At 39.3% G+C, this 9,795-nt stretch overlaps 1 protein-coding gene across 1 annotated transcript in view; it reads right to left on the reverse strand.

The window, feature by feature from the left end:
- The window catches only part of adipor2 (adiponectin receptor 2), a 29,937-nt gene extending 23,533 nt beyond the window's left edge, over window positions 1-6,404 (reverse strand). Inside the window, exon 1 of the mRNA XM_073480317.1 lies at window positions 6,280-6,404. The gene's annotated coding sequence lies outside the window, so the exon portion shown is untranslated. The remainder of the gene's footprint in view (window positions 1-6,279) is intronic.
- Window positions 6,405-9,795: the final 3,391 nt, after the last annotated feature.

The following is a 9,795-nucleotide window of genomic DNA, read 5'->3' on the forward strand; positions in this document are numbered from 1 at the left end:
TGCTCACTTTACTCGTCTGCTCTTTGGTGAAAACAGCTATGAGAATGGGATGCTATGAAAGCAGGGAGAGTGAACCAAAACGCCATTTCACACTCTCACATGATTCACTGATACATAAAACAGCAATTATAGCCACAGTAAAGTAGGCCAGTGTGTCTTAAACCAGCCTCTCAGCAGGTACAATCTTGACCTGATGGGCTATATCAGATGTGTTTACCCGGTGTTACAATGAGGTGATGGACCTTAAAACAGAACTCCACTTTGAGCATGACTTTCAGCTTTCTCATGACCTCACATCTGGTTTACCAGGTTAGACAGACACCAGCAACAGTCACCAAGAGACACTGTGTTTAAAACAGGTTACACAGGTCTGTCAGTTTAAAATCAGTCAGAACAGGTTTACACTGATCTGTATCCGTTGTTTACTCATCAAGGCTGTTTTTACTAGCAAGAGTTTTAGCAAGGACAAGCCTCTTTCACACATAATTACCAGTAAATTACTGGGGTAGCCTAAGTTAAGGAACATTTCCAGCTGTTTCACGCATACCATCGCAATGCTGGAATAGATGGGGCAAGGGATGGTGTAGCAGATGGGGGTAATGCAGCACTAATGGAAGCCAACCACCACAAAACCCAACAAAAGAAGCTGGGTCATGTAGATGGTGGAAGACATTCATTCCCATTTTCAGGAACATGGCGTGCAGGTAGCTGTTTTTATCCAAGGCACTTGCAGTGTATCAAATATTCAACAAGTTTCCGGGACAAGTAACGCTGCAACAATTAATCAATTAATTGTCATCTATTAATTTAATTGCCAGCTATTTTGATAGTCGATTAAAAAAGGTCCAAATTCTCTGATTTAAGCTTCTGAAATGTATTTTAAAACATTTGAGGACATCCACATGGTAAAAGCATTCACAAATCTTAAGTAATACGATTTGAGGACATTTTGCTAAAATTTGCTTTTCCAATTAGCTTTTTTTTCTGGAATTAATATCCCTCTTAATTTAAAGCCAAGTTGTCATGACTCTAATAACCAACGCACAGGCAACGGCACAGACACTTCAACCTTCAACAGAATCTTTTTTGTCCTAACATCAATCCAAAAGTCACAAAGACATTTTATAACGGCTTCCTGTGACAACAGATTTCGCACATTGCCCTTTAAACAACATGGTAAAGTCAACTAGCTCCTGACATGTCATGTCTGTCTCTCCTTCCACTATTTGCTAACATCAGTACAACTCAAACATAAAGATCTCTACCTTGAAAGGTCAGGGTGAGTGGGTCAGTTTTCTTGTTAAATTGCCAATACCTTGAGTCCCTGATCTTGCTTACTCTGGTAAAAAGAAAAGTGCTATTGACGTCAACAACTTACTCCTATTTTCCTCTTTTCGTCCGAGTGGTTTTGTCTTGAAAAAGCAATTAAACCTGTACATTATCAGCCCTTGAACCAAAATCACCTCAAACCTTTTCATTGTGCAGAAACAGAAGAATTAAAATTGTGCGTTTAATACTGTACTGAATGCAATAAATGAAAAAGGACACTTTCTGGCTGGTAAATTGTTACTATTTTGTTATCCATCAACAAATTTTCTTTCCAAAAACTTGTATTAGTGACTCTGGAGTCAAACTCCTCATTTGGTGGTGTGGTGTGCTTTATGCTGTGTGTGTTCCCGTGGCAGGAGGTTGGTGAATAGGGCCTCCTTTGTGTTAAGGACAGCTTTACAATGATGTAAACCTGCTGTTGGAGACCACATGACTGCTTTTACTGTTCACTGGGAGCATGCATTCGTACTTAGACCTGCACTTAAACATAACCACGCGTATACACACCCACCCCAACGTGATATTACTGAAACACACCTCTGATTCTCTGTCTCCATGCAGCTACACCTAAAAGCTAGTCAGTGCAAGTAATTTAGTAATAAAAGCAGATGTGCAGATTGATATGGGTGGGGTTTGCTTCATGAGAAAATTAATGATAGAGACATCAGACTATTTACAAGATAGTTTTGCATGTTTTCTACATCAAAGTTGCCTTTTAACTCACATCAATCAACTAGCAGCAAAAATAAATAAATAAATAAACAAAATAAACTTTCTTCATCTCAAAATTTACCTAATTTAATTTTATAACTATTATGCGTCATACCTAGGTTGTCTGTGTTAGTGCGGTGACCACTTAGTCCTGGTACAGCTATGAGTTACTGATGCTGCTGCCAGCAGTCTTATGATGGAGAGATAAACAAAGAGCCAGTGTGACGTGAACCACACACCCTTGTTCTCTCATTCAAATATACACACAGGCAGCCACATTAACACCACACACACCCTGTTCATAAGAATTGCCTAATTCCATCAGAAGACAAGAGGAACATACCGTGACAGATAACACATGGTCAACATATGTTAGATGACATTCAGGTGTCCTTCTCCAGAGGAGATGGGCCGATTTGTTATAGTCAAAGGACTGGTTTGACGTGAAACAAACTCACAAATGCAACAATCTGTCGAATACATTTTAAACAGCACTAGTCCCTCAATCAAATGCTCTACCCGACTATAGCCATACATTCACGCTAGACACACAAGTGTCCAGGTGAGCCAGTGTTCAGACGAGGTATACTCAATCTATTGTTATTATATTGAACTTAATAAATCCACTACATCTATTAGGTTAAAACTTTTTAAACTTAATTTCTAAGAGGTGGTTCACCCAACAGGAGGTATTATTTGAACATTTCAGTGAAATTCATTGAGAATATAAGGAGCAAAGCCATGTCCACCAACAAATAAAGAAATGTTTGCCTCCAGAAAAGAGAAGCGCTCCCACAATCACAACTGTTCACTTAGATACAATGCAACAGATCCATGAGCAGAAAAATCCACATAAAACATCCGTATAACAGGCTGGCACTGCTGCCAGCTACTATGACCGAGTTATTAACTCTCAAATCTTCAGTTTGTGGGTGGTGAAGGCTGAAAAATCAATCTGATATACAGTTTCAGACTTAATTACAGCAGAGAATCGCGGAAGATATCAAATATTCCTTGAAAATGTGTAAATGTCCCTGGACCTCCACTATACAGTGCCAAGGCTAACATGTAAACAGGTTAAATCCTGCCCAAATTACCACCCTGAGATATTTAAAGACACTGCTCTTTGTAAATGGTACTGACTGAACCACCAACCATCTGAACACAGCAGACCACAACAAGGTCAGTGCACTTTTGGCTCTCCTGCTGGTGAATGCAGTGGAACTAAATGCAGTGGTTTTCAAGCACTAGGTGGTAATCCAAAGGTGGGTCACGTGCAGATAAAAATAGGTCCCCTTAATGTTCTGATGAAAAGCAAACCTGAAGCTACTAACTACAAAAGATATCAGTGCCGACTGACTCTGTAACATGAGAACATTTTGGTCACCAACTAATTTTATACTGTCAGATTACTGTCAATTTGCCAATATGTAAGATTTCTCTGAGATTTTTCTGAAGCTGTTAAATTGGGTTGGTTCCACTGATTAAGAGAGAGACTCAGGTTAAATCTGCTGTTCATTAAAAGTCTTTTTGAGTGCCTTCGCTCCTGTGCTGTCCTACCGAGAATTCTTGTTGTTGGGATGTGGGTAAAGACATACTGTATGACATATACCGTGGATGAACTTGATAACAGAAATAAATCCACATGTACACCCTCCAAAAAATCCTATTTTGATTATATTGACAGATGCAAAATTAGTCACAAATGGTATTTTTTTGCATTCCATTATCACCAACTGGGGCATCTCTGCTGCACCACAATGCTTCACTTATAATGGTATGTTGTGACACATTTTCCCTTGTGATTTGGACGATGCACTTGGCCATATAGTGATTTTGATAATATTTTTCCTAACAACTATATATTTACAAACCAACATGCATGCATATATATACTCTGTCACACAGAAACAAAAATAATCTTTCTCTTAATGAGGTTTACACTGAGTGTTTGGGGTGGAAAATGCCTCCTGTGCCTATGGATAAGCAATTAACTAGTGACAGGCTTATTTAGCTGGGTGTATTGCGAATGTTGTGATGTGTGTACATGTTCACTTAGGCAACAACATAACAACATAATCCGTTTAAGAAAAAGGCGTGTTTTGCACATCACATGCACGAACACACAGGCCTGTTTTGTGCAAAGGAAAGAAAGCAGAGACAGACACAAGAAAAGGAATATAAAAGAAAGAATGAGGCAGCTACTCTGTCTTATGATCAATCAATTTTTGCACTGACAGTCCTCTACTATTATTAGAAGCTATGTTTAGCTGCTCTCCTGCCTGGCACACTGTCAAAGACTGACTTCATTATACATTAAATTCTCTAGAGAGTTGAACTTCCAGTAAAATAAAATATGACGTATTGCTCAATAGCTACCGTGGGAGACTTGGTGCACACATTTACCACAAATTTCCTGGTTAGATGAGCCTCAGATTAATGAACTCCACATAGTACTGTGCAAATAGTTGCTATACATAAAAAAGAGACACAGGTCTGCTTTGTTTCCCTACGTGAGCTTTGACACAGAGGGACACTGACACTTGAGATTAACATCATGGATGGGTTTGTGTAATTATATTTACAGGTCACAGTTTTAAGTTACTTTCCGATGCGTGCTGTTAAGCAAAATTGCACTTTGAAATAATGACACTGTCAGGCCCCAAAGGGTCAAACTGCACAAGGAGGTGCTGATTAAAAATGCAGAATGAGTTTCAACACAAACACCAGTTAAGACTCCGCTCCATGAAATATCCATGGGCTAATCTCAAGATAGAGGAACGGTTGGGAGTGTTTCTGTACATATAAAGTTTGGGTTCAAGACAAATAGGCTATCAGCTACCCAGCCCATAAAATATTTATGAGGTGACCTCATGCTTTGTGGCAAACCAAACAGTCAGAGAACACTGAAATGGGATGGGCATGCATGCAGCGCTGTATGTGAGTTGAGTACAACTAAAAATAAATGCTGATTGGCAAAAAAGACTTATTAAACACAACATAATATCCAGTCAAGAAGATTTGGACCATTGAGCTGAACTAATAATATTTATTACAAACCTCTATCAGCAGCCTTTTTTGCAGAAAGCATCTTTTTTTATTTGGTAAAAAATACTAATGAATATGTTAGCTTCTTCTCAGAGAAACTGCTGCAAAAAACCTCATAAATAAATTACACTGTAAATGTGTAAAATATGTGTTCAATCCCCACAGACTTGCATGAAGCAAACGGATTGGGTTCAGATCAGGTCTTTTGAGTCTTTGGGGCTCAACAACATGAAATAAACTTATACAAGCTTAAACAGCACTATCATATATTTTTAAAAATAACTACTGCATAGTGCTATGGCTATATTATACATAAAAAGCAGTATTTTCTCAATCTGAAAAGTCATGAGAGAGCTAGATACCAAAACAGATGTTAAGATACAAGATCAACAAAGCTGAGCCAAAAAAAAACAAAAAAAAACCAGGACTGTCAGAAACACAGAATTGTTTAAATAAATGAGCCTTTACACCAGCTACTTGCATCCTGTTGTTAATAACATATTAGATGATTTTAGTGCGCATAAATAGCAGCACATTGAGCCAACTAAGCGATGATGTAAACTCAGACAGAGTAGAGAGGAGTCAACAAAACACTGGCGAGCAAGCAAGACAAAGAAACCCAAAACTCCAGCCAGACTCCCTTCTTGTTGACAGCCACAAAAAGGACCATTTTTATTTGTCTCACCTCAAACTGTTGCAAAAATGTTCCACCTTACATTTGACCCAGGAGGTGTTGTCAATGTTAAAACAAGAAGCAGACTGCAGCCCATCGACAGCCTACGATGATGGTTTGTTTACACCGAGCTAGCGAAGCTGGCTAGTCCGCTAACAACAGCTGCTAAACCCCAAAGAAGCCAGATAACTCTTTAATGACGCTTGTGTTCGTCTTGACAGCTTAACACATCCACCTATCTGCCTTTTAACAAGCCAAATCCTGCCTCCAGATGAGTGCAACGCCACGTAAAGAGAGAACAGCGCTGTGCTTTCCCGCTGGCTACTAGCAGATTATGCTTCTCTCTGTTGTTTTGACAGCCAGAATTAGCTGGATAGCAAAGCTGCTAGCTGGCAGGTTACATTCACAGAGGCGCTAACGTTACGCTAGGAAAGTCCTGGGTGGATTCAACAGTCTGAAACAAGATGGAACAACAATAATAACAACAAATAGTGGTCAGTGTCAGTCGTGTTCCTCACCTGGTCCTGGTGTCTGTACAGGAATCCGTCCTCTAGGTAGTGTAAGACAGTTGACACAGAGTTGTAGTCGCGGCTGTGCTCCTGTCTACTCTGAACGGGGATTCTGACTGTCGCTAGACCAGACTGGACCCAGCGACGTCGGAGGGAGGTATTCGCTGCGTGACGCCGCTCGCATGACGGCTGGCAGCCAATCAGAGCGCGGAACGGAGAAAAAAAAACACTCTGACGATCAGGAACAGGAAGTAACTTTCCAAACTGATCAACGTTGTAGTTTTTCACTATTTGGGCAGAAAAGTGTGTGAAATTAGTCGATATAGCAACATTTATTCGCTAAAACAATTACATGAGATAGGTTATTAAATATGTTGCCGCTCTGTATTTAATATAAATGGTGTTTTAGTTGCGCAGCCAGCTCTTTCAGTCAGAAACTTGTTTTGCAAGCAGCTGCCATGTGGGAATTGAGCAACTTTCAGCTATATTTGGTCAAGCAAATACCACCCAGACTATATAATATCCCTTAAGCCACAAAACAAAGAAACATTACATCACACAGTACAACAGACACATATTTATGCTGCAACTAAAGTCCATTTTCATGATCAATTAATCTAAGTATCTTTTGTGATTAAAAAGCCAAATGACTTCAAATTACTTGTTTCACGAGATAGTTTAAAAGCCCAGAGATGATCAATTCTTCATGATAAAACTAAGGAAAACAGAAAATTAATAGATAATTCAAATGACTTTTAAATGTTTTTTTAATGTATATATGGCAGTTGGTCCAAAATAGTGTCCTTGTCCAGGTGTGCCTTCAGATTTTATTACAAACATTGATTATTATTGTATCATTACATTCATTTCCCTCCACAGAGGCAAATTCTATTCCCTAAAAAAATCCTTTAAAACCGTCCAAGAAGCCAAAAATAAATATTAACAAGTTATTATATATGCTTCTTTACACCAAAATGAATGCAGTTCTGCCTTGAGATTGGCCTTGACTAATCCTTTGGTGTGCTTTGGGCACAAGAAGTTTGAAAACCATTTATATACAGTGAAGACTGAATGATTAATTCATTAGAAAATTGCTGAAAGGCTTAGAAGAAGTTATGCTCTAGCTGTAATAACAATATTGCTGGTAATTGTCATTGGTTATTCTAAGAGAGGTCATAAATCCTTAACAAGTGATGAGCAACTACAGTATAAATAAAACAGGTGCAGATGGTGTGACAGTTTAACTCCACCTCAATATCTGAGAGGGGAGGATGCAGTGAGTCAAAAATCACACCACCACTGGATCACCTACCCTCGCTGCTGCACTGACCTGGGGAGCAGCATGCTAGAGCTCACACAATAAGCATACACACACATAAATCACACACACCCAGCTACACTGCAATTATGGTTGTCTCTGATTGCATAATTGTGCAAATGGATTTATTGTGATGCAAGGCTGTGGCAGCCGGGTGTGTTGCTACACTCAGCAGAGTTCAGTGAAGTTTCACTGGTCTGGTTGATCAGGTTCACGATCTCACCTCTAAACAAATTCAGCAACATTTTCAACAGATATCTGTTGGGTTTCAGGGGAGAAGACGGCCCATTTGGGAGAGGTGATGCTAAAAATGTGTTGCCATTGGTGTGCTAAAGCAGATGAATGTATCTGTATGACGTTACCTCAGTACTTTGACCTGATTATTATTGTGTGCTCCACGAGCAACAAGTTTATCTTATCACCTCGTAACTGACTGATAAGACTCATTGAGTATAAAGTTTTATTATCTTCACACTAAAAGGGCAGCGTGTACTTTAGGCCCACTCTATGTAGCGTATGGAGAGTATACTGAAAACAATTACACAAATAAGAGAAATATTGTTATTAATTATGTAGAAGTTCTTAGCAAGCTGGGTGTGGCTGCCAAACTCAAACACATTTACAATACAAAGAGGTTAACAGTATTCTCTGGATTCCTGACAGCATCTAACATAAATCATAATGACTTCAAATGATTTTATATAATTTACTCAGCACAGTATTATTGACTGAGCCGGAGGTTTTTCAGCTAATCAGCTGAACCGGCTGTCTGGCATAAAGTTCATCTCCCTCTGTCTGTCTTTCTGACCAAACTGAACCTCATGCTTCAAATCATTGATTTTTCTTCTACAGTAGAACTGCTGTGTTCTTTGCCAAGTGTACGCAGGCACATGATGTGAAGCGATTTTTGTCTCGTCTGGTTGGGGTATTGCGGTTCGACATAATGTTTCTCTGTAGTCACAGGATGAAGCGCTTCAAAATAAGGAATGAATGGTTCCTTTAAAATGGTCTGTTTCACCCATTTTCTCCGTTGCCCGTCTTTGTCCTGGAAAATGTAGATGATATTCAATGACTAAGAGTTCTGGCCAACTAGAAGTCATTCTTTATTATCTGAAACAGGATCTCTCAGCATCATGGTCATTTCCATTTGTCAGTATGTTTTCAAGTCATCAAATTGCATCATCTGTGATTGCAGATTCTCAATCATTTACTGGTTTCCAGACAGCCTTATTCAGCAAGTGAACTGATATGCTTCAAGAGATTAGAAGCAGTGAACCCACAGTGGTGGCACCATGCACATCACATGGCAGCAGGGTATTGCATTATGTTTGCATAACCTTGATTTCTGATTGCACCATGTTCTCATTGCCAGTGCAGCATTTGAATATTCCTTTGTTGCTCTATCCGTGCAAGTGTATGTGGGGATATGTGTGCCAGCCAGCCCCTCCTTGGGTAATGTGGCTATTTAGATAACCTGTTGCTGTTGCTGCTGCTGCTGCTGCTGCTAATGCTTCCAACTGGAGCAACAAAGCCAACTTGGCTGCTTTAAAACTGTGGCGATTATTTAGGGCTTGGCTGGACTTTAAAGAAATAAATCAATCGGCAGTGCGTGGACAGTATGTGTGTTTCTCTCTGTGCTATTTCAGAAGATACAAACCAAATGAATAATACTGAATCAAATCTCTATTGGCACCTTGTTGCACGGTGCACACACAATATCTGATGTCTAGTTCAGACACGTAGAGCAGTGGTTCCCGAGTGGTGTGCCAAGGAAAATCCAGGTGTGCCATGGGATTTTGTTACAACCATACATTATTATTCCAATATCCAACAGTAGTGAATGAGTTTTGCATTTACTATATCAGTATTTTGCACACATTCATTTCCCAATGCAGAGAGCAATTCTATACTATAAAAAAAATCCCTTAAACATCTTCAAGGGAACACCAGTGTTCTGCCATTCACACAATTGTCAGATCGTGGGAATTATTGGAGTGTGACAAATAAAAGGCCCTGATTGACAGCCAGTGTGAAGAGCGATAACAAGGCAGTGCAGCTGACTTCATTTTCAGCTTTGAGACCTCTGTGTTGCTGCTTTTATATTATTTTACAAAGTTTGGTCTGGTGTGTCAATTTATTTATTAATCCATTTGCCTTGCTTTTTTTATTTTGTCTTTCTCTCCCTCTTTTGTTTGTGAATATGTTTT

Source organism: Pagrus major, chromosome 14 (assembly GCF_040436345.1).
Source record: "Pagrus major chromosome 14, Pma_NU_1.0".
Taxonomy (NCBI): domain Eukaryota; kingdom Metazoa; phylum Chordata; class Actinopteri; order Spariformes; family Sparidae; genus Pagrus; species Pagrus major.